Source organism: Schistocerca cancellata, chromosome 5 (genome assembly GCF_023864275.1).
Source record: "Schistocerca cancellata isolate TAMUIC-IGC-003103 chromosome 5, iqSchCanc2.1, whole genome shotgun sequence".
Lineage (NCBI taxonomy): Eukaryota > Metazoa > Arthropoda > Insecta > Orthoptera > Acrididae > Schistocerca > Schistocerca cancellata.
The window spans coordinates 627,017,970-627,044,399 of NC_064630.1; the positions used below are offsets into that span (position 1 = coordinate 627,017,970).

The following is a 26,430-nucleotide window of genomic DNA, read 5'->3' on the forward strand; positions in this document are numbered from 1 at the left end:
AAAGATGATTTTTTTCAATTATAATGAAAATTCACAACATTTTTTTGCAATTTTTTATTTATATATTCAAAAATATACAGTTTTTTGGGAAAAGGCTGTGTTAAATTATGCAGAAGGTACTGTGTAACATTTACTGAAAGTTTGAAACAAATATGTTTGGAAGATCCTTAGAAAACATGAAATTAGTATGAGAAAATAAGTTTTGGGAATCGAGCGACAAAGATTGGATTAACTTTTTAGTACATTCCAGGTCCATAGGATGGATTGTCTTCATCCTCTGCTAACTCCTCCTCCAGCTTCCTCCTGTTCCTCCTCCTGTTTACTCTTGCTGGTATTTCTAGACTCTTTACAGCCCTGTCTGCAGCCCGAAGGCGTTCCTTGTCTAAAGCAAGCATCGCTCGTACCATGTTAGAACCTATCTTCATTCCCATATTTCTAAATACCTTGCACCTTACAATGTTGCCATCATTGAAAGTCGCAACAGCATCATACACAACAAAGTGAAGTGTTTCTATTCCAACAAATACAGTCTTGGGGATTCTCGACCATATAACACTATTTACACTTTCATTGGGGTTTTGAGTTTTTCCGTGAATACACTTTTTCAACAGTTCAGGTGCTGCTAAGTCTCTGAAAATAGTTTAGCCACAACACATACTTTATCTCACATCACTAAAATGTACCTGATGAACACGGACGTTAATAATAACACGATTTGACAGCAGTTTAACAGCTCCACAGTGGGTCACGCCCATGTAGAACACATTTCAAAAAAAATTTAAAAATAGTTGTAGTCTTCGGAATTGAATAAATTATATATCTATTAAAAGGTAATAGTCTGCAGATTCAGAAAACGCAAAAAAGTAAAAATTGAACTTTTCATGATTTTGAGCCTTTCCGGAGCCCCTTAAATCAGACATGGATAAATTCGTACCACTCTTCTCTGTATACCCTAAGTGTCCCTTATTGCTCTCATTTGGTATGGATCCCACACACTTGAGCAATATTCTAGGAGAGTTTTATAAGCGATCTCGTTTGTAGACTGACCGCATTTTTCCAATTTCCCACCTCTGAACCGAAGTATACCAACTCCTTTATCTATTACTGAGCCAATGTGTTAATTCAGTTTCATATCTTCACAAATTGCTACACCGAGTTTTTGCATCAGTTAGGCTAATTCCAGTTTGACGCATTAATATTATCATTGGATACTTCTGAATAATTAACGGTAGTTCCCAAAGTTTCCGGCCGTATGAAATCTTACCCAGACCTACGTCGATATTATTGCGATTTTTTCAGGTAGTACTTCATCATAGACAGCTGCAACATCTACAAAAATTCGAAGGTTACGATGAACATTTTATACCAAGTGATTAACGTAAGGCATGAGCAGCAAGGGGCAGAACACGAGACAAACATGAAATTGCTTCTACATCTTCTTATGGCCCTCCGTCTTACATAACATGCAACATTTTCCTTATCAGTAAATACTTAATGCAGTCAGTTTTTAATTCGTCATATGATTGTACTCTACTTAATAACTGGTGGAGTTATACTGAGTCAAAAGCCTTTTTTGGAAAGCAGGAAATACTCCATCCACCTGAGTGTTTTGATTCGTGTGTTTAGGAATGCCATGTGACAATAGCGCGATTTCAATTTCGTATGACCGATGTTTACAGAGTCATTGCTGGTTGGCGTGGAGGGGTCATTCTATTTGATTTCTGTTTTATTTCAGACTGTATACTATGGTTTTGCTGCAGATAGCTGTCAGTGATATTGGACGGACGGTTGTTTTTGGATTCACCTCTGCGCTTCTGCTTGGGCGTAACCAGTGACTTCTTCTATATGTTAGGAAGTTCTCTCTCTCTCTCCCTCTTTATTTTTATTTTTTGAGGATCAACGGTGTATTCTGGTTGAAAGAGCGGTAAAGCAGCCGAATAGTCTATACAGAATCTGATGGTGGTCTTTATCGGTTCTGGGACTGATTTCAATTTTAGAGGCTGCAGTTTTTTTTCAACGCCATTGACACTAAATCTTTACCATTCTTCTTTCTGGTGGTGAGAGAATTAATGTGGGGCAGTACTTCTGGATTTTATCTTGTAAAAGAACGTATGAAATCATTGTCAATATTACTGATTTTCCTTTGCGAACCTCAGTTTTGTTCATATGGCATCCATGAGTGTCTGGACATTAGCTGTAATACCAGTGGCAGTCTGTTGATATGACCCGAATTTATACAGGTTTTATGAGCGGCCTTTCATTAATATTCTGTTACGGTAGAAATTGAAGGATTCAGGCGCTACCCTTATGACAGCCAGTTGCGTTGCTTTCGGCTTTCTCTGTCTATAGCTCTTCAGTTTACACCCATAATACCAGTAGTCACTACTTCAACAGTATCTTTACAGAGACTGTTAGTCCAACGATGAATTTATTGATCGGAGGCTAGATAATTGTGCTTATAAGTTGTTATTTCAGAATATGTCACTTGTGATTTTGTCTACAGCTCACCATGGGGACCTATAAGCTGCTGGTGACTAATCTACACAAGAAGAATCAGTTAATAGTTGGGGAAATTTGAAATTAGATCTCTTAAAGGATTCTGGCAGAAAAAAATGAGCTAGAAATTTTATTTAGTTATTACAACGTAAAATAAGTACTTCTGTACGCAGATAGCCGAACACAGGCTGATTAAATTTTAATAGAAAGTATTCACTTTATTATTAGTGCACAAATTGACTACGAAGGGATCTAATGAAACTGAACACTGCACTAATACATAGTTACAGGACATTTATTGGTAGTACCAAGATACGATGTGTTATAAATGAGTTGTGGCGGGTTGAGCTATAAACTGAAAATTCATCGAATTTAATGATGAAATTCGTTGTTTGCGACGAATTTGATTGAAAACAAGTGCACTATGGACAAGTAAAAGGACTGAAATATCTCGTAAGAGGTAGGGGAAATGCACATATGTTCTAGAATAAGAAAGGAAGCAGTACTTCTTGTATCCTAGGCACTGCGACATACAAAGAAAAGTTATTAATACGTCCACAAGCGTGCTTGTCATCACAAAAATTAATAATTAATCAAATGGAATATAGTGAGAAACGGAGACACCAACCAGCACACAAGATAACCATGAACTGAGTAACTGAACAATGACAGGAAGTCCACAAGTGGCAAGTCGCTGTTTGTAATCGCTCCCTAAATATATCAGTAAAAGGAAGGTCAAGAAGTTACACGAAGGAAGGAGGGGATACATCGAAAATGTGATGGCCTACAGACTTTGCAACTTGAGGTAGCGTCAGCACCCTACACCAAAGTTAACAGAATTATAAAAGTTCTTAGAATCCTTACATGGTGCTGATGCAGTCTCGACCACATTTCTCAAGAACTCTTCTACTTTAATACGATATACTTAGGATTCTATTTATCTCAGCACCAGCTCAGGAAATTTTGTCCAGAGAGATTAAAATATGCTGCTGTCAAATGTCTTTATAAGAAAATGGTGACAGGGAAAAGTAGATTATTATTCGCGAACTGTCTCAATGACATCCTTCTCTGAAATATTGCAAAAAATGTGCGCTCAAGAGAAGCGTCACATTTGTGTTGAAAAACTCACTTAGTGCCAGAATTTTGGTTGCAGAACTATTGCGCAACTGAGAATGCAATTTTTGCATTTACTCGCTTTATATAACAGAATATCAACAGCTGTCTAAAACATTTAGTTAATGTCATACCTTCAGAAAATTTAAGTATGGTCTTGAATCTACGTACGTCTGTTTTTTTGTAAGTTTTGGAAATAACCAAATAGAACTGTCCAGTGCAAGCTAGCCTTCCCTCCAGCGACGCAGGTTGCCCGGGGCATCCTACTCGCCAGGTGAAGTGAGACTGCTAGCAGTTCGAGCGGCCTGCAGCAGAGGTCGCCAGTGTACAGGAACTATGGCGCAAACAGCAGTCACAAGTACTGCGCAGTTTCATATCTCTGCGCAAACAAGGATACAAGTCGCCTCCGTTGCTTAACAGGCAGCTGCAGTTACAGTTCCATATCAGATCACTTGCTGAGGAGCACCGACCTGTTCGCCGAAACAATCGCCACACACCCCGACGATGGGTCCGACGTGAAATCAGCACCCCCATCCGACAGTGCTATATATCGCCACGGAGAAATGTCTGTCCAGGGAAGGAGATAGTCATATTCGCCGATCACGAATTAGTCACAGACGGGATACTTTCACAGGCTAGGACTGTTTCAACAACTGTCACATGAGAGCTGAGTACTATTGTTACTGACACTTGGAGTTATTTCAGAGTTTGTAATGTTTATGTGTATGGTTGCCTGATACCGATTGTTGGGGGTAGCACCCCTGTTCTCACTGACATATCAGGGCGACCCGAAGGTCGTTGTTAACGTACGGAAACTGGAGCTACAGCAGTTGGCAACGAGGTGAGATTACAACGAGAAAGTAAGATATTTTCCATATTTACAGTGATTAATGCGTTAAGTCGTAATTTTGGTTCAAATGGCTCTGAGCACTATGGGACTCAACTGCTGTGGTCATCAGTCCCCTAGAACTTAGAACTACTTAAACCTAACTAACCTAAGGACGTCACACACACCCATGCCCGAGGCAGGATTCGAACCTGCGACCGTAGCAGCAGCGCGGCTCCGGACTGGAGCGCCTAGAACCGCACGACCACCGCGGCCGGCAGTCGTAATTTTCTGAAGTAATTAAAAAGCTTCAAGTGGTTCTGTATGTAACAACAAAAATCATTGATTATTTGACGAATAAGAAAACAGATACCACCATCGGTAATTTTATTTAGCTGCCTCGTTGGCACCCTCTTCAGGCCCCTGCACACGAAACTAATTCCCCTTGTTGTTTGTGTATTATAGGGATCACTATCTTCAATCGGTTTGCGTAGACTTCTAAAAATTTTTCGATCGGCGTGGGTCCTCCACACCTCTAATGTAGAGGCGTGAAGGGACCATGGCGACCGATGAGCTTTTAGAAGTCTTTGAAACCCAGCTGGACATAATGGTCCCTATATACACAAATAAAAACGACTCGATTCGTTTCTTTCGTTGTGTTAAAGTCGAATGCGTAAGTGAAGAAGAAGGGAAACTGAAACGTCTTTACTCTTAATGGTAAAGGACTTCCTCTATGGATCACAAGGGTGATTCTACGCTGATGCGATAGAAGTCATTGGATAGCGGGATGTACGTACACAAATGACGGTAGTATCGCCTATTCAAGGTTTTAGGGGCAGTGCATTGGCGGAACTGTAATTTGTACTCAAGTGATTTATGTGAAACGGTTGCCGACGTGGTTATCGGCGCACGACGGGCATTAACGGACTTTCAACGCAGAATTGTAGTTGGAACTAGAAGCATGGGACAATCAATTTCAGAAATCATTAGGGGATTCCGAGATCCAAGATTGCGCCGAGAATACCAAATTTTAGACATTACCTCTCACGATGGACAACGCAGTGACCGACGGTCTTAACTTAACGACTGATAGCAATGGCGTTGTCAGTGCTAGCAGACAAGCAACGCACTGCGGAAATCAATGAGGGACGTTCGACGAACGTATCCGGTTGAACAGTGCGGCGAAATTTGACATTAATGGGCTGTGGCAGCAGTCCACTCAAGCGAGTGCCTTTGCTAAAGGCGCGACATGACCTGCAGCAACTCTGCTGGGCTTGAGACCATATCAGTTGGACACTAGACAACTGGAAAACGGTGGCATGGTCGTGATTTGAGCTAGTAAGAGCTGATGGTAGGGTTCGAGTGTGGCGCAATGCCCTCGAAACCTTGGGCCCTTATTTTCAACAAGGCACTGTACCAAGCTGGTAACAGCTCCATAACGGTGTGAGCTGTATTGATACGGAATTGACTGGGTTGGGTCCTCTGGTCCAACTGAACCGATCATTGACTTTAAATATTTATGTTAGGCTATTTGGAGACTGTTTTAGCCATTCATGGACTTCATGTTCCCAAAAAACGATGGAATTTTTCAGATGACAATGCACCATGTCAGGGGCCACAGTTGTTCGCTATTTGAAGAACATTCCGGAGAATTCGAGTGAATGACTTGACCACCCAGATCGTCCGACTAGAATCCCATCGAATATTTATGGGTCATAATCGAGAGGTCATATCGTGCACAAAATCCTGCACCGGTCACACTTTCGCAATTATGGACGGTTATAGAGGCAACATGGCGCAGGGGGTTTCCAACGACTTGTTGAGTCGATGCCACATCGAGTACCTGTTCAAAAATGTTCAAATGTGTGTGAAATGTTATGGGACTTAACTGATAACGTCATCAGTCCCTAAGCTTACACACTACTTAGCCTAAACTGTCCTAAGGACAAACACACACACCCATGCCCAAGGGAGGACTCCGCCGGGACCAGCCGCATAGTCCATGACTGCAGCGCCTGAGACCTCTCGGCTAATCCCGCGCGGCTCGAGTACCTGTATTGCGCGGGGAAAACGGAGGTCCGACACGATATTAAGATGTATCCTATGACTTTCAGGTGGTAGTTCAAAGTGGATTGCGAACCACGATGTAATTTAATCTAAATAGCCGCGAGAAGTTTCTGAGTCGCCCTTGTACTTGATCAATCGGTAGTTTATACGGAAATGGGGAGGGGATAGTAACGGGCTTAATCTCGAAAGTGAATAAGTGCTTAACACGTTCTGGCTTTCGTCCTGGAAACGCAGTATAAAGAATGACTTCGTAAAAAAGAAATAAAGCGGTGCTATGGCGCTGCGAAAAAGGCTGTTCTCTGGCTGTTAGTCGTCTGTGCGCGTCTAACAGTAAACTGTTACCGCCTGAGTGACGTCGACAGGAAATTTCGCGCTCCGCATCTCAGCGCTCGCTCTGCCGCCGCAGTTCGGTTCGTACGCCGATATGAGGTCAAGGGAAGGCGGGCGGGTGGGCGAGATTGCCGTCTGAATGGCGATACTAGAGGCGAGATTGCGGGCTTTCTGCGGCTCGCGTGCGCCGCGCCTTTTGAGGCCGCCGCCGCCACTACCGCCACCCGCCCCCTTTAATATAAATGGGCCGGCCCGCGCGGCGCAGCGCCGCCATTATGAGCGGCAAATGTGCTGGCGGGGGCGGGGGAGGGGCGGGGGCGGGCGCACCACGCACCTGCCGCCTCTCAGGGCTGCCAGTCCAGGGGGCCGATCTGCTGGCGCTCTCTCTCTCTCTGTGCAAGTGCCTCGCGTCAAGTCTAGCGCGAGCTGTTTCCTACGTCATAGTTACGACGTACCCTTGTGAGTCAAAACAGTACGATCACTGCCCACCGCAAGACTAAATGCCGCCTGGTGACGCGGTAAGGAAAGTGTATAAGCGGAGATGAGACGAATCAGTATCGTTCTAGCGACGATAAGGACCGCAAACAGGAAAATCCGCTAACATAAGCGAGCTGATTTTTACTTAGGTTATGTTAGACGGCCAGGCACCACATTTCGCCTAGCTAAATGAAAGAGTTTCAGGAGGCGACAGTGGTCCAGTAGTCTGACAGATCTGATAAAAACTAGCACATAATGTAATATATATATATAAAGAAATGGAAATGCAAGGTAGCCATTGCAAGTTAATTACTAGTTTCCCACTCACAATTGATCAGCCCAGCTGAACAGTCTTGCTCCAGAAAAAGGCAAATAATTGCAACCCAAACGAGAGTTTTGATAACTCTTCCAGCCCCTGATCAGAGAGAGAGAAAGAGAGAGAGAGAGTGTTTCGTCAAATTGATTAATAGCCACGAGAATTGAACAGATTGCAGCTCAGGCAGGAGCAATATTAAGTGCTATCATGAAACCATGGCTAGCTCCATCGCAAGGCGTTCGATACAGTTCCCCACAGTCGTTTAATGAACAAAGTAAGAGCCTATGGATGGCTCTGAGCACTACGGGACTTAACTGCTGAGGTCATCAGTCCCTTAGAACTTAGAACTACTTAAACCTAACTAACCTAAGGACGTCATACAAATCCATGCCCGAGACAGGATTCAAACCTTCGACCCTAGCAGTCTCGCAGTTCCAGACTGTAGCGCCTAAGCCGGCCGGTGTGGCCGTGCGGTTCTAGGCGCTTCAGTCTGGAACCGCGTAACCGCTACGGTCACAGGTTCGAATCCTACCTCGGGCCCGGATGTGTGTGACGTCCTTAGGATAGTTAGGTTTAAGTAGTTCTAAGTTCTATGGGACTGATGACCTCAGATGTTAAATCCCATAGTGCTCAGAGCCATTTGAACCATTTTTTTGTAGCGCCTAGAACCGCTCGGCCACCCCGGCCAGCAGCATATCGACTATCAGACCAATTGTGTGACTGGATTGAAGACTTCCTAGATAACAGAACGCAGCATGTCATTATCAATGGAGAGAAGTCTTCCGAAGTAAGAGTGATTTCAGGTGTACCGCAGGGGGAGTGTCGAAGGACCGTTGCTATTCACAATATACATAAATGACCTTGTGGATAACATCGGAAGTTCTCTGAGGATTTTTGCGGATGATGCTGTGGTATATCGAGAGGTTGTAACAATGGAAAATTGTGCTGAAATGCAGGAGGATCTGCAACGAATTGACGCATGGTGCAGGGAATGACAATTGAATCTCAATGTAGACAAGTGTAATGTACTGCGAATACAAAGAAAGAAAGATCCTTTATCATTTAGCTCTACTATATCAGGTCAGCAACTGGAAGCAGTTAATTCCATTAATTATCTGGGAGTAGGCTTTAGGAGTGATTTAAAATGGAATGACCACATAAAATTAATCGTCGGTAAAGCAGATGCCAGACTGAGATTTATTGGAAGAGTCCTAAGGAAATGCAATCCGAAAACAACGGAAGTAGGTTACAGTTCACTTGTTCGCCCACTGCTTTAATACTGCTCACCAGTGTGGGATCCGTACCAGATAGGGTTGATAGAAGAGATAGATAAGATCCAACGGAGAGCAGCGCGCTTCGTTACAGGATCATTTAGTAATCGCGAAAGCGTTACGGAGATGATAGATAAACTCCAGTGGAAGACTCTGCAGGAGAGAGGCTCAGTAGCTCGGTACGGGCTTTTGAAGTTTCGAGAACATACATTCACTGAGGAGTCAAGCAGTATATTGCTCTCTCCTACGTATATCTCGCGAAGAGACCATGAGGATAAAATCAGATAGATTAGAGCCCACTCGGAGGCATACCGACAATCTTTCTTTCCACGAACAACACGAGACTGGAATAGAAGGGAGAACCGATAGAGGTACACAAAGTACCCTCCGCCACACACCGTCAGGTGGCTTGCGGAGTATGGATGTATATGTAGATGTAGATCGCGTCCGCCGACTGAGGTGCCAACCGTTAAATCTCTACGAATTCACGACCAAAATAATCACGGTTGCATTACAATAAATCCGAAGCAGTAGTAATCAGAGATGTGAAGACCATGGCTGCTACTGACAACAGTAACCATGCACAAGGACTAATAAAGGGCGGTAATACGTGAGCTTTGGAACATCACTAACAGACTTCAATCAAGAACTGCAAACGACTTAGGACGAGAAGTCCTCTCTCAACAGTTTTGTTACCGAGGGCACTGGAAATCAGAATGCATCCGCCGGCGGAAAGAGGTAGCCATATCCAAGCGGAACAGGCTAAAAGCTAGAATTTGTTTCAGCAAGTAGGTCCTGGTCTCACGGTTCTGATGTTTGAGTTTCTGCAGTGGTGGCAGTTTTGCGAAAGAGCGAGACGGAGTAGTGCCCCACTGCAGTGAGGAAGCTCAAATGGTTCAAATGGCTCTGATCACTTGGGACTTAACGTCTGAGGTCATCAGTCCCTTAGACTTAGAACTAATTAAACCTAATTAACATAAGGACATCACGCACATCCATGCGCAAGGCAGGATTAGAACCTGCGACCGTAGTAGTCGCGCGGTTCCGGACTGAAGCGCCTAGAACCGCTCGGCCACAACGGCTGGCCGCGAGGAAGCCGTGGCAAGGAATACAAAGTAACGGCTCGACCAGCCGTTTTGGCTAATCGCCATCTTACGAATTATTATGAATAATTAAACGAAGGCTAGGAAACTTCGTCCGACCTCACTATTATTCGGAGCGACCCAAGACATATATCAAACGATTCGTAAATTTACATACAAACTGAATGTACTATCGGATGTTCAAATTATATTTCATTGGGATACTGTATATTTGTCAGGAAGGATGTACAAAGTGGTAGTCCAGTGCACACCTTGTGTTAGGCCATAGAAAAATATCTACTCTACAAACAAGTCGTGTAATTTGTCTCCACGCAGTCTGTCTGTTCTGGTCGATGCTGTGAGCGAGATTTTGCTTTACATCACGTTAACTACGAGGACGGACGAATGGAACGTCCCGCATATATCTCCCGCTACTGGACACATAGTTCAAAATTTGGAGAAAGTCAACAAAGTACAGGACGTTTGAAAAAGTGTCCTGTATTCTTATTGTAAGTGCTCGTGCTGTTCAGACTCAGAAATTCTTGTTGAAATGTGGGCCATTTTGTCCCATTATAATCATCCGCTATTGTCAATACAGGAGACGCCAACTTCGGGTTGCAGTCACTTTTAAACAACCTTCTGCCCTGTTGAAGAATCATGTACTCCTGAGAACATACCTGGCCGCCTCGGATTTGATTATGAAGGCAGTCCACAGACTCCTGTAACGTGTTCACGTATCTGATACCTTTGGATGTCATAATAGCCAGAAATCTAAGGCATGATGGATAGAAAAACGGTAATACTATGCTATAGCCTTCCTCGACCAACCAAGGTTTCTAAACGCACGAGGCGTAGACCATGAACTGTGGCCCGCAGCCCGTAAACCACATACGTCGTATTTCTGCTAGGGAACGTTCTACAGTAGCAAGAACACACAAATTGACGACAAATGGCCCCTGTTAATTAACCCGGCAAATCGATGCTAAAGCGAACCTTACGTCTAGCATCCATGATCGCTCGAGAATTTGCATCTGCCCACAGGTGATTATAGCGTTAATTTATTATCCCAGTCTTTGAGAGTGTTGCCTCATCCATTAATAAAATATAGGCAGTGTAAGCGCATCTATAGCGCTCAGTACTGCATGTGTCCGCCCCCGGTAGCTGAATGGTCAGTGTGACGGATTGTCAATTCTCTAGGCCCCGGTTCGATTCCTAGCTGGGCAGGGGAATTTTCTCCGTCCAGGGACTGGGTGTTGTGCTGTCCTCATCATCATCCTTTCATGCTCATCGAATTCAGGTCGCCGAAGTGGCGTCAAATTGAAAGACCGGCACCCGGCGAACGGTCTGCCTGACGGGGGGCCCCTAGCCATACGATTATATAAAGTACTGTATGTAAGTAATGCTTGCTGTCGAAAGCAGCACCATAGTCAGAAGAGTAAGTATTCAACAAACACAACCATTAAGGAATGAGCAATAAATATTAACAGCAAAACAATACCAAGTGTTTCCGGACAACTTCATCAGGATAGTTTCTATTTCCGGCCATTAATGTATCCTATAAGATTGTGGAACACTTTTTAACACTGTGCATGCCAGATCAGCGTAGCAGTCACGGTATGTTCTTACAGCTACATAAATTGCAAGCCGCTGTACAGTACCTGGTAGAGAATACTGTCAGATTCTCTTTCCACTTCCACTTATAAATGCGAGGAAAAATGATTTGCCTGAAAGCCTGTTTTGAGCCTTCATCTCCCATATATTATTAACATTCTTGTACTGGACCGGAAGTACACCAGATATAGTAGAAGGCATTCTGCACTGTGCCGTGATATAGAGGCACAGTTAACTCCCGCCTTATTCAGCAGGGTCGCCAAATCTTCAGCTGTATTTTCGCTACGGGTGAGAGGGCGCTGAAAAGATAAAGGCGGGCGTACAGGTAGCGACTGGAGGGGCCTAAGCAGTCTCTTCCGCAGCTGCGCCTAGCAGCTTGGCGGGACGATGAGCGAGCAAGGGGCAGCGCGGCAACTGAACAGCTGGGAGCGCCGACTACACAGGGCAGTGCCAGCTCAGTTTGGTGCCCGGTGCCTGTCTAGTCTTTCTGCTCCTGTGCACGGGAGGTGCCTGTGCCTCGCACTGTGTGCCCTGTACACAGTCCCTACGTGGAACACTCCTCTGTGTTACTGAAGTTACGCAGAAATGCCTGAATCCGCCATACGGAATTGCGTAATGTGGAATGCTGATGTACCTAAAGTCATCAATTAAAATGGTTCAAATGGCTCTGAGCACTATGGGACTTAACAGCTGAGGTCATCAGTCCCCTAGAACTTAGAACTACTTAAACCTAACTAACCTGAGGACATCACACGCAACCATGCCCGAGGCAGGATTCGAACCTGCGACCGTAGCGGTGCTGCGGCTCCAGACTGAAGCGCCTAGAACCGCTCGGCCACAAAGGCCGGCTAACATAACCAGGGATACATAGGAAAACAATCCGGATGAAAAGATGAAAGATAGTGAAAGAAGATCAAATACTTGTTAAGGGAGCAGAAGCCCACAAAAGATAATTTGGCAAACTTTTACATCAACAAGGTAGGGGATCTAGTACTGGTCCAAACGCACGTCTAATAAAAGGAGGATGGCCACGAAAAGAGTTTAACCGCACACCGGCGGCCACTCAGTCGTTATGTAACGCAGTGCAGTACCATAACAAAGGCGAAGCGGTCGAGCTGTCAGCACAGCTGAGTGGTTGTGTAATGTCGTGTGTGCGGGCCGCTTGGATATAGTGCTGGCTCCCTGTGCGTTGTAGATTCTCAGTCTAAAAATGTGCTGATAAAATGGACAACATCATTTTGTATATTTTGTTACTTCTTTTTAGCAGACTGAATTTTCTAATATTTGTATCAACATTTATCATACACATTTAATTCATTTTCGTTACACTAAATAAGCCTGATTTTAAGGCAGACTGAAGCGCCTAGAATCTCTCCTAAATATCTGCATTATTTCATAACTAGAAGCCTGTAAACATGTTCCGTTTTTATTCTGTTATCATAGTTACTTATATCTGACATATTTCTTCTGTTTTAATGAATTCTGCTTATTGAGTTCAGTTGATGCTATGAAGTTGGTGTTTACAAAGTGCTCGTTTTGACTCGAGACAAAGACGAGGCGCTACAGTCTGGAACCGCGCGACCGCTACCGTCGCAGGTTCGAATCCTGCCTCGGGCATGGATGTGTGTGTTGTCCTTAGGTTAGTTAGGTTTAAGTAGTTCTAACTTCTAGGGGACTAATGACCTCAGCAGTTAAGTCCCATTGTGTTCAGAGCCATTTTTTGAACTTGATTCTACGATGTAAATGTAAACCTTTATATTCTAACTGTTGATACTGATGTTCAAACGTTACTTGAGTGTTCCCAAAGTGATTGTAAAGTATAAATAATATGGCTAGACACTGAAATTTCTGGCAGATAATCTACTTGTATGGTAACGTAGTTTTCTGTTCCATGAACGGCTGCTCTGATGACTCCTCAAACCATCAGAATACTTGATTTCTGTGACTGCCCTCGAACCCCATTAGCAAGGTGACTAATTTCGGTGTGTCTTGCCATACGAACCGCCGTAACGTTTGCTGAGGCCATTACGTGGCTACCAGTGGAGTACAAGCCATAAGAATTGTCAGTGGTGAGAGGCAATGGTACTCTCTGATATCAACCATCGCGATGACAACCAGCTATTACATCGACGTTGTTGTTGAAATGGCTGTACTGGCTGTACTGGACAATCAAATTTCAAACACTAAAGTAAATTCTGAACATAAATATCAACCGTTAGAACACAAAGGTTTACATGTGTATCGTAAATGAGATTAGAATCAAATGCTTCGGCTCTTAATTGCAATAACAGGCACACTATACAGGGTGTTACAAAAAAGGTACGGCCAAAGTTTCAGGAAACATTCCTCACACACAAAGAAAGAAAATATGTTATGTGGACATGTGTCCGGAAACGCTTACTTTCCATGTTAGAGCTCATTTTATTACTTCTCTTCAAATCACATTAGTCATGGAATGGAAACACACAGCAACAGAACGTATCAGCGTGACTTCAAACACTTTGTTACAGGAAATGTTCAAAATGTCCTCCGTTAGCGAGGATACATGCATCCACCCTCCGTCGCATGGAATTCCTGATGCGCTGATGCAGCCCTGGAGAATGGCGTATTGTATCACAGCTGTCCACAATACGAGCACGACGAGTCTCTACATTTGGTACCGGGGTTGCGTAGACAAGAGCTTTCAAATGCCCCTATAAATGAAAGTCAAGAGGGTTGAGGTCAGGAGAGCGTGGAGGCCATGGAATTGGTCCGCCTCTGCCAATCCATCGGTCACCGAATCTGTTGTTGAGAGGCGTACGAACACTTCGACTGAAATGTGCAGGAGCTCCATCGTGCATGAACCACATGTTGTGTCGTACTTGTAAAGGCACATGTTCTAGCAGCACAGATAGAGTATCCCGTATGAAATCATGATAACGTGCTCCATTGAGGGTAAGTGGACGACGAAACTAAAAAGAGCTCTAACATGGAAATTAAGCGTTTCCGGACACATGTCCACATAATATCTTTTCTTTATTTGTGTGTGAGGAATGTTTCCTGAAAGTTTGGCCGTACCTTTTTGTAACACCCTGTATATCTATCGATTACAGCGCTACCTAGCACGAATGGAAAACACCGGTTTAAGTAAACCGTATGTAGCTTAGGGGGTAGCCCATTTTCACAAGCCACATATTATGCAAGGTGTTCAAAAATTTAGTTCCCAAACTAACTGGGATGATACAGGAGCTAAAACAAATACATTTCTTAAAGCATCCATGTGTCGGAAAGCCGCATTGTATGAGCACTGAGTGTGCGTCTATAATACTCTAGTGGCGCAGATAAAAGTTGTTGTATCTAACGTTGTTACACCAAATGTTAGTTTGAGATACGTAGTACGTCGTGAATTCATGCCCTTAGACACTGAATCAGTAAACAGCGGGTAGCACTATTGCCTGCACGATAGTTGCAGTGTCGACATGGAGCGCTACACGTGGGGAGAAATGCACTTTGTTTACGGTGCGTCTAAAGGCAATAGTCGAAGAGCCCGGTGAATGTATCGTGAACATGTCCCTGCAAGTGGATGTCCACATTATCGCTCATTTACTGCAGTCCATGCCCGACTGGGAAATAGCGGCACATTGATGGTGTGGAGGACTCATGTAAGCAGATCACGAGCAACTGCAACTATGCTCGGTATTCAGCATAATTTAGTATAGGATGGCTTGCGTGAAGAGTTGCTTCATCCTTATCGTTCTGTGAGAAGACGGGCCATATGATGAGACATCCACCTCGTCTTTAGTACGTACGCCGGTTGCTGCAACAGCTAATGAATACCCTCATGTTCCTGAGGTTGTATGTTTACAGATGAGGCTCTGTTTACTCGGGAAGGCATATACGATGGTCAAAATTCGCATGTATCATCGAACGAAAACCCATGTACTACAGTTGTGCGAAGACATTAGAGACGTTTTGCAGTAAATAAGTGGGACGGCTACTACTTACTTTGTCCTTACATGTTGTCTGCTCGAGTCACGAGGCCAATGTAGAGACCGTTCCTGGAAGCACACCTCTGACGTTACTGGAGGAGATACCTCTAGATATCGGACGGAGAACGTGATATCAGCATAATGGGGTCCCAGCGCACTCTACACAAACAGACCGGGAAATAATAACCAGTGCCTTTGGTAATCGGTGGATCGGCTGACAAAGACCTGTCCATTGTCTTCCAAGATCTCCGGATCTCATCCCATTAGACTTCTCCGTGGCTTCATGAAAGCAAGGTGTATTCTACACAAATGCAGCCACACAAATGCAGAACACACCTTGCATTTTTCAGTGAAAACGTGGCTCTCTACTACGTAGATACCGGTTCTGAGCTGCGGTTAGTCTTGCTGATTTTGAGCATTTATTGTAATGCAATATTTATTAGAACAATAAAGGAATGGAAAACATTTAACATGTTTTATTCTCAGTCACACACAATAACCTCCTGCATACTGGTCCTATGTAAGCTAATAGGGTCTAAGGCTTCCATTCAGTCACTCGTTGACCAGTCTGGTTTGGCAGTACAAGATAGCAGAAGGGAGGTCGAAGTTTAAAATTCCACGTTTAAGAAATCGTTCACGCAGGAGGATCGTACAAACGTACCGTCGTTTGACCATCGCAAAGTGTCCCGCATCGATGACATAGTAAACGCATCACTGATGTTAAGAAATAAGTGAAAGAGTTGGAAACGAGTAAGTCGCCAGGTCCGAATGTAATCCCAATTCGGTTTCACAAAGAGTACTCTACGTCATTGGCCCCTTACTTAGTTTGCATTAATCACGAATCTCCCGACCAGCGCAAAGTGGCAAGCGACTGCATAAAAGCGCAGGTGACTCCTGTATATAAGAAGGGTAGAAGGACCGACCCGCAAAATTACGGACCAATATCCACAAGAAAAGTTTGCTGTAGAATTCTAGAACATATTCTGAGTTCGAATATAATAATTTTCTAGAGGCGGAAAAGCTCATGTCCACGAATCAGCATGCATTTAGAAAGCATCACTCGTGCGAAATACAGATTGTTCTTTTGTCACATGATATACTGCGAACTATGGATGAAGGGCAACAGGCTGATTCGATATTTCTAGATTTCCGAAAAGCATTTGACACGGTACCCCACTGCAGTATGTTAACAAAGGTGAGTGCATGCGAAATAGACTCCCAGATATGTGACTGGCTCGAAGACATCTTAAATAGTATAAACCAGTATGTTATTCTCGACGGACAGTGTTCATTGGAGACGAGGGTAACATCTATACATATAAATGATCTGGCAGACAGGGTGGGCAACAATCTGAGGTTGTTCGCTGATGATAATGTGGTGTCGAAGATAAGTGACTGTAGGTTGATACACGGTGACCTATATAAAATTTGTAGTTGGTGTGATGAATGGCAGCTGGTTCTTAATGAAGAAAAAAGTAAGTTAATGCGGATGAGTAGAAAAAAACAAATCCGTCATATTCGGATACAGCATTAGTAGTGTTCCTGCTTCACACAGTCGTAGCTCTGCGAGGCGATATGAAATGGAACGAGCAAGTGTGGGCTGTGGTAGGGAAGGCGAATGGTTCAAATGGCTCTGAGCACTATGGGACTCAACTTCTGAAGTCATCTTTGTCCCCTAGACTTAGAAATACTTAAACCTAACTAACCTAAGGACATCACACACATCCATGTCCGAGGTTCCTGCGACCGTAACAGCAGCGCGGTTCCGGACCGAAGCGCCCAGAACCGCTGGGCCACAGCGACCGGCGAAACTGTGATTCATCTGTAAAGGAGACCGCATGTAGCACGGTACTGCGACCTATTCTTGAGTACTGCTCAAGTGTTTGGGAGCCGCACCAAGTCGTATTGAAAGAAATCAAGGCAATTCAGAGGCGAGCTGCTAGATCTGTTATCAGTAGGTACGATCAGTGTTACAGATAAGCTTCGAGAGCTCGAGTGGGAAACTCTAAAGGGTGCAAGACATTCATTTCGAAGAACTCGACTGAGAAAGTATACAGAATCGGCATTTGAATCTGACAGCAGAACGATCTTACTGCCGCCAACACACATTTCGCGTCGGGACCACGAGGATAAGACAGGAGATTTTATACGGGGGCATCACAGACAGGAGCGCCTGCGAAGGTGTACTCAACGACTAATCTGGGTGCACGAATGGCAAAACTTTTTTTTTTTCGGATGAATCCAGGCTCTGTTTACAGCATCATGATGGTCGCATCACGCTGAACGCACATTGGAAACGTGTATTCGTCATCGCCATACTGGCATATCACCCGGCGTGATGGTATGGGGTGCCATTGGTTACACGTCTCGGTCACCTCTTGTTCGCATTGATGGCACTTTGAACAGTGGATGCTACATTTCAGATGTGTTACGACCCGTGGCTCTACGCTTCATTCGATCAATGCGAAACCCTACATTTCAGCAGGATAATGCACGACCGCATGTTGCAGGTCCTGTACGGGCCTTTCTGGATGCAGAAAATGGTCGACTGCTGCCCTAGCCAGCACATTCTCCACATTTCTCACCAACTGAAAACGTCTCGTCAATGGTGGCCGATCAACTGGCTCGTCACAATACGCCAGTCACTACTCTTGATGAACTGTGGTATTGTGTTGAAGCTGCATGGGCAGCTGTACCTGTACATACCAGCCGAGCTCTGACTCAATGCCCAGGCTTACCAAGGCCGTTATTGCGGCCAGAGGTGGTTGTTCTGGGTGCTGGTTTTTCAGGATCTATGCACCTAAATGGCGTGAAAATGTAATGACATGTCAGTTCTAGTATAATATATTTGTCTAGGAAATACCCGTTTATCATCTGCATTTCTTGTTGGTGTAGCAATTTTAATGGCCAGTAGTGTACCTCTCAAATGGCTAGTTGCGGACCAATGATTTTGCTTCCGTCATACATTAATATAAGCTGAGTCAGTTTTCTGTAATAATTATGATAAATATTGTACATTTAACTTTCGAGACGGGTTTGTATCTAAGTTTTTCCTCATCCCCAATCCCCCTCCTCTCTTTGGTTTTGTATTCTGACGTCCGTCTTGGGGGGGGGGGGGGGTGAAGTAACATCAGAGAAGAAAAAATTAAATACGAAATTCTGGTTTTGTCACGGAAGGTACTAAATACGAAAGGTTTATGGGAAAAGTTAGTGAGCTGCAGGAGTTGGATGGTGGGCGGAATGAAGCGCGCTATCGCGGGAGCGTCGGCAGCTGGGGTGACAGCGACGTAGAGGGCAGAAGGCGGGAGGGTCGCCCTCTGTCTGGCAGCAGAAATTGCCGGCGAGTTTGGGCGGCGGCGGAAGCGGCCGCCTGCGCTATCGCCGGCCCGGGGCGCGGCCAGCGGACGTGCGCATGCGCACTGCCAGCCGGCACCCGGCACCCGGCAGCGGCCACCTCGCCGGTCGATGCGGCGATTGTTTCGCGCAAATGTCAACCCGACCGCGCCCTGCCACCGGACGGACCCCACCTGGGCCCTAGCCAGCCCTACCCGGCCCTACCTGGCCTCAGGCGACAGGCACAGTTTCTGTCTATGAAAGTCACAAACGTCTGCGGACGTCACTCGACGAGGAAGCCTCGTAAACGCACCTGAAAAAGCTCGCCTTTAGGCAGCAGTATATCGTCCTCTGCTAAAAATAATGTGCGCGACAGGAATGCGGCAGCGAATCGCATGTTTGTTGCCACGTGATCTTCCGAAGTAAGAGTGATTTCAGGTGTGCCGCAGGGGAGTGTCGTAGGACTTGGAGCGAGCTGCAGTGTCGCGATACGATAAACCGCAATCGTGATAGGCTACAATCCGACCTTTATCAAAGTCTGAAACGTGATGCTACGCATTTCTCCTCCTTACACGAGGCACTGGAAGAATCCTAAGGAAATGCAATCCGAAAACAAAGGAAGTAGGTTACCGTACGCTTGTTCACCCACTGCTTGAATACTGCTCAGCAGTGTGGGATCCGTACCAGATAGGGTTGATAGATGAGATAGAGAAGATCCAACAGAGAGCAGCTTCCTTCGTTACACGATGATTTAGTAATCGCGAAAGCGTTACGGAGATGATAGATAAACTCCAGTGGAAGACTCTGCAGGAGAAAGGCTCAGTAGCTCGGTACGGGCTTCTGTTGAAGTTTCTTCACCGAAGAGTCAAGTAGTATATTGCTCCCTCCTACGTACGAGTATATCTCGCGAAGACACCATGAGGATAAAATCAGAGAGATTGGAGCCCACACAGAAGCATACCGACAATCCTTTCCACGAACAATACGAGACTGGAATAGAAGGGAGAACCGATAGAGGTACTCAAGGTACCCTGCGCCACACACCGTCAGGTGGCTTGCGGAGTATGGATGTAGATGTAGATGGATAGATGGACCAGAATTGTATGTGCCGTTCTACCGGGTGATCAAAACGTCAGTATAAATTTGAAAACTTAATAAACCACGGAATAATGTAGATACAGAGGTAAAAATTGACACACTTGGAATGACATGGGGTATTACTAGAACAAAAAAAAAAAAAAACAAAGTTCATAAAATGTCCGACAGATGGCGCTGGACAGCAAAACGTCAGTGACTGCGCATGACAATCGTGTATAAAAGGAGCTGTAATGAGAGAGACAACCAGATGCGCCAGCTTGTAGTGAAGCTGTATTATCAGAATGGGGAATGTGCTAGTTCAGCGTTACGATCCTATTGCCATAGGAATGGGATTCGAACGGGTAAAAGTCCGTTGACAAATGCAGCTGTGGCGAGAATGATTTCGAAGTTCGAAGCCACGGGTTGTTTAGACGATAGATCCCGTAGTGGCCGACCGAGCACAAGGCGTAATGCTGCTGAGACAGTTCAGGAAGAAATGGAGACTGTAGCGGGTTCGTCTATGCACGGGGAAGTCAGCGATCGTGCAGTCGCACGTCGCACCGGAATTCCATACACTACTGTTTGGTTAGCACTGAGGCGTACCCTCCGATGCTATCCGTACAAAATCCATCGGCATCATGAACTGTTACCTGGCGATTTAGTGAAGCGGAGGGCATTTGCGGTGTGGGTGTTTCAAAAGATGGCGGAAGATGACGATTGGTTAAGTAACGTGTTGTGGTCCGACGAAGCTCATTTCACGCTCCGAAGGTCTGTCAACGCCCACAACTGCAGAACTTGGGATACCGAGAATCCTAGAACTGTCGTGGAAACCCCATTGCACGACGAGAAAGTCACGGTATGGGTTGGATATACCACATCTACCGTTATCGGGCCGTTTTACTTTGAGGAAATGCGTGATTCTGGTTATGTAACTGCTACCGTGAGGGGTGCGAGGTACGCCGATATGTTACAGAATCGCATCATCCCCAGCCTGGCTGATAAACACCTGCTGGAACGTACGACGTTTATACAGGATGGTGCTCCACCCCATATTGCTAGACGCGTGAAAGATCTCTTGCGCGCGTCGTTTGGTGATGATCGTGTGCTCAGCCGCCACTTTCGTCATACTTGGCCTCCCAGGTCCCCAGACCTCAGTCCGTGTGATTATTGGTTTTGGGGTTACCTGAAGTCGCCAGAGAATCGTGATCGACCGACATCTCTAGGGATGCTGAAAGACAACATCCGACGCCAATGCCTCACCATAACTCCGGACATGATTTACAGTGCTGTTCACAACATTATTCCTCGACTACAGCTATCGTTGAGGAATGATGGTGGACATATTGGGCATTTCCTGTAAAGAACATCATCTTTGCTTACTTTGTTATGCTAATTATTACTATTCTGATCATATGAAGCGCCATCTGTCGGACATTTTTTGAACTTTTGTATTTTTTTGGTTCTAATAAAACCCCATGTCATTCCAAGCATGTGTGTCAATTTGTACCTCTCTATCTACATTATTCCGTGATTTATTCAGTTTTCAAATTTATACCGACTTTTTGATCACCCGGTACAACACATTTTCGTGATCGTAATTACGTCAGCATTGTAACTGTCACTGACTTGAGATGAGTTTCTTCCTTACATTAAAGATGTGGCACCTGCTTGCACATTTCACCAGGATTTTCCTCTTTCACACTGATGTTGTTCGTAACAATAAAAGAAAATTGGAGGCGAACGACGGAGCAGATCATGGGCAGATGCAGGGTGGCAGGAAGTGAGGGCAGGGATTGTCGTCCTGCTCTCCATCCCACTCTTCACAAGCGTTCTTTTAAGATGTCTATCGCTCAGTTCACCTTGAACAACCGCCCCCGCGACGATTACGTCATTATAGACGGAGACAAGCTCTGATTGGATAACGATGGGGAAAGAAACCGGCGGTGCCCTTTCCAAAGAATCCGCCTCGGCACATGCCGTAAGGAAGTTAGGAAAACCACATGAAACCTAAACCCAGACAGTCAGACGGGGTAGTGAACCACCTTCCTCCGTAATGCGAGTCCATTGTCTGACCGCTGCGCCCCATGCTTGGCATCTCCCTCTGGTGCTGTCTTGTTAGTCTAAGGGAACATGTGATCCTACAGTATTTAAGCAAAAAATTAGGTTAGAAGTTCTGTTGCTCTGTTCTACAACGAAAACGTCTGTCAGAAGGAAGAAAAAACAAATTTGTATGTACAATAAAGCTGAGTCCTAAACGACTTGAAATTCAGCAATACGTGTAGTACATAATATGACTTTCTCCACAAATGTAAATATAGTCAGCTGATTTGAAATACGCAAGAAAACAGAAAATTTTCCCAGGGATAATGAGTCATGATATGTTTTACAGAACTGCAAATTGATAAAACTTATTCTAATAAGAGTATAGCGACGTAACAGTTGCTGAGAAGTTAATTAAGAAAGCTTGATAAAGAGTACTACACAAACTGTGAAAAAAATGGAAATGTTAGAAATGCCATTCTCAGAATATAGAAATTTTTGACAGTCAGTTATCATTTCCTTGCTCACATTGCTCCATTAGACGGTGTCCACTGATCTAATAATTACGCTAAATTATTTTCATTCAATGGGACTTTCCGTACAGTAGTTTAGAATCTTCCTCGGTAATACAGTTTTCAGATCCACTTATTGGTTCGAATCTGATGTTTGATTGCGTTAATTATTAATTTTGTAGCTATGTGTCCAATGCATTGGCAATGGTCAACTATAATCGCTGTTGTAGCAGTGGAGTGGCGCATTAGACGGTCAATAGACAAGAAAGACAGAGCGGGTAACATGATGTGATCCGGGGTAACGGGGGGTGGTGGGGCGAACCTTCTCAATCCACTCACAGTTTTTGTCTGATACTCCATACGATAGCACTTTTGTCAACAAGCTTTTCAAGTCAAATGCTTTTCCGAAGTCAAGAAATATTGTATCTACCTGACTGTCTTGATCTATTAATCACAGGATGTCCCGTGCAAGAAAAAGCGCGGGTTGGCTTTCTCATAGCCAGTGTTCCCGGAAAACATGCTGGGTCATTCTGTTCGAGATACCTCATTACGTTTCAGCTCTGACCATGGCATAATACTGTATTCTAACACAACCACATCACAGATACTGGACGGTGGTTTTGTGAATCAATTCTGCTATCCTTCTTGTAGATAACTGTGACCTGTGTTTGCTCCCAGCTACTTGTTTGAGCGTTCTGTGGCAAATTATGATTAAAATAGGACACACACCAGTATAGGGTCAGTAAGGGGTTCGATCAGGCCCGATAGCCTCACTCAGTTCCATTGATTTCAGCTAATAGCTGTATCACCCATCTTTAAAGTGAACATTTCAAAAAGGAGTCCAGCATACCTGCCTTTGCTTTCCTTTCCTGAGATTTGGTTCATTTGTCGTCGACGAATATTTGGACACTAACTTTGATGCCAATGACAGTATTTCATACGACCGGAATTTCTTAGGGCTCTGTAAGAGTTTCTTCAATAAGATTTTGCTATTGTAATCACTGAAGGCTCAAAGGGTAGCCCTTTTGACAGCCAAATGCATTTTATTCAGCGTTTCTGTATGTATACCACAATGCTGTGTTTTATATCTATTATACAGAATTTTCTGTTCTTTTACAAGTTTCTTCACAGTGACTGTGTAACAGGGTGGGTTCCTCCCTTTGTGAACTGTTTTACTAGCTACCTATCTATCCAATAACTGGTCCACTATTTCTGCGTACTTGATCCACAGTCCCTTTACATGTTTCTCCCAAGAGGTAAATGTTTTGTTTTCCTTTTTGAGATATGATATGACTCTTTCCTACACTCATGCTCATAAATTAAGGATAATGCTGATAAATGGTGAAAAAACGCCCTGGTGGGCAGTTTCAGGTTTTAAATCACCTCGGGGTATAACCTTGCGATGCATTTGACCTGCGGTCGTCGCACGGTGGCGCTGGCAGCAGTCCACCTACGCAGAGGTGTGTTGGTGTATGTCAGAATACATCTACATCTACATCTACATCCATACTCCACAAGCCACCTGACGGTGTGTGGCGGAGGGTACCTTCAGTACCTCTATCGGTTCTCCCTTCTATTCCAGTCTCGTATTGTTCGTGGAAAGAAGGATTGTCGGTATGCCTCTGTGTGGGCTCTAATCTCTCTGATTTTATCCTCATGGTCTCTTCGCGAGATATACGTAGGAGGGAGCAATATACTGCTTGACTCTTCGGTGAAGGTATGTTCTCGAAACTTTGACAAAAGCCCGTACCGAGCTACTGAGCGTCTCTCCTGCAGAGTCTTCCACTGGAGTTTATCTATCATCTCCGTAACGCTTTCGCGATTACTAAATGATCCTGTAACGAAGCGCGCTGCTCTCCGTTGGATCTTCTCTATGTCTTGTATCAACCGTATCTGCTACGGATCCCACACTGCTGAGCAGTATTCAAGCAGTGGGCGAACAAGCGTACTGTAACCTACTTCCTTTGTTTTCGGATTGCATTTCCTTAGGATTCTTCCAATGAATCTCAGTCTGGCATCTGCTTTACCGACAATCAACATTATATGATCATTCCATTTTAAATCACTCCTAATGCGTACTCCCAGATAATTTATGGTATTAACTGCTTCCAGTTGCTGACCTGCTATTTTGTAGCTAAATGATAAAGGATCTATCTTTCTGTGTATTCGCAGCACATTACACTTGTCTACATTGAGATTCAGTTGCCATTCCCTGCACCATGCGTCAATTCGCTGCAGATCCTCCTGCATTTCAGTACAATTTTCCATTGTTACAACCTCTCGATACACCACAGCATCATCTGCAAAAAGCCTCAGTGAACTTCCGATGTCATCCACCAGGTCATTTATGTATATTGTGAATAGCAACGGTCCTATGACACTCCCCTGCGGCACACCTGAAATTACTCTTACTTCGGAAGACTTCTCTCCATTGAGAATAACATGCTGCGTCCTGTTATCTAGGAACTCCTCAATCCAATCACACAATTGGGCTGATAGTCCATATGCTCTTACTTTGTTCAATAAACGACTGTGGGGAACTCTATCGAACGCCTTGCGGAAGTCAAGAAACACGGCATCTACCTGTGAACCCGTGTGTATGGCCCTCTGAGTCTCGTGGACGAATAGCGCGAGCTGGGTTTCACATGACCGTCTTTTTCGAAACCCATGCTGATTCCTACAGAGTAGATTTCTAGTCTCCAGAAAAGTCATTATACTCGGTGCAGCGAGTAGGTGTGCAGACGTTTTCAGACGTGTTAATGCTTACTGTGTGTTGAAAATGGCTCAAAGGAAACGTATTGATGACGTTATGAGGGGTAGAATACTAGGGCGACTGGAGGCTGGCCAAACACAGCAGGTGGTAGCACGGGCCTTCCGTGTGCCACAAAGTGTGATCTCAAGATTATGGCAACGATTCCAGCAGACAGGAAACGTGCCCAGGCGCTACAGTACGGGACGTCCACAGTGTACAACACCACAAGAAGACCGATATCTCACCATCAGTGCCCGCAGATGGCCACGGAGTACTGCAGGTAGCCTTGCTAGGGACCTTACCGCAGCCACTGGAACAGTTGTCTCCAGACACACAGTCTACAGACGACTGAACAGACATGGTTTATTCGCCCAGAGACCTGCAAGGCAAATTCCACTGACCCTGGTCACAAGAATGCCAGTAAAGTCTGGTGTCAAGAACACAGTACGTGGTCATTGGAACAGTGGTCCCAGTTTATGTTCACGGACGAGTCTAGGTATAGTCTGAACAGTGATTCTCGCCAGGTTTTCATCTGGCGTGAACCAGGAACCAGATACCAACCCCGTAACGTTCTTGAAAGTGACCAATATGGAGGTCGTGGTTTGATGGTGTGGGGAAGGATTATGATTGGTGCACGTACACCCCTTCATGTCTTTGACAGAGGAACTGTAACAGGTCAGGTGTATCGGGACGTCATTTTGCACCAGTATGTCCGCCACTTATAGGTCTGTGTCGTGTGTGTTCCCTATGTGCATATGCTATTAGCGCCAGTTTTGTGTAGTGCCACGTTGTGTGACACTACAATCTGCAGTTATCCTTAATTTATGAGTGTAGTGGACTGACAAGACAGCCAGTCCACAGTGACGGGTAACCGAAAGGCACGCGTTTACACACGCCGGCTGGCGTTAGGTCTGAAACAGGATACGTAATGAATGCTATAAAGAAAAGTACGTAGCTGCTGGAATACTTAACTTTAATCCATCATTTGTATACAGCATTCTTGATGATACAAGTGAGACTCTCTCTAGAAATGGTTAATGGCGCCTTGCTAGGTCGTAGCCATGGACTTAGCTGAAGGCTATTCTAACTATCTCTCGGCAAATGAGAGAAAGGCTTCGTCAGTGTAGTCGCTAGCAAAGTCGTCGTACAACTGGGGCGA

At 44.8% G+C, this 26,430-nt stretch overlaps 1 protein-coding gene across 5 annotated transcripts in view; it reads right to left on the minus strand.

The window, feature by feature from the left end:
* Nucleotides 1–26,430, minus strand: part of LOC126188873 (gamma-aminobutyric acid receptor subunit beta) — a 621,229-nt gene that overhangs the window by 379,153 nt on the left and 215,646 nt on the right. The gene's annotated exons all lie outside the window — the stretch shown is intronic.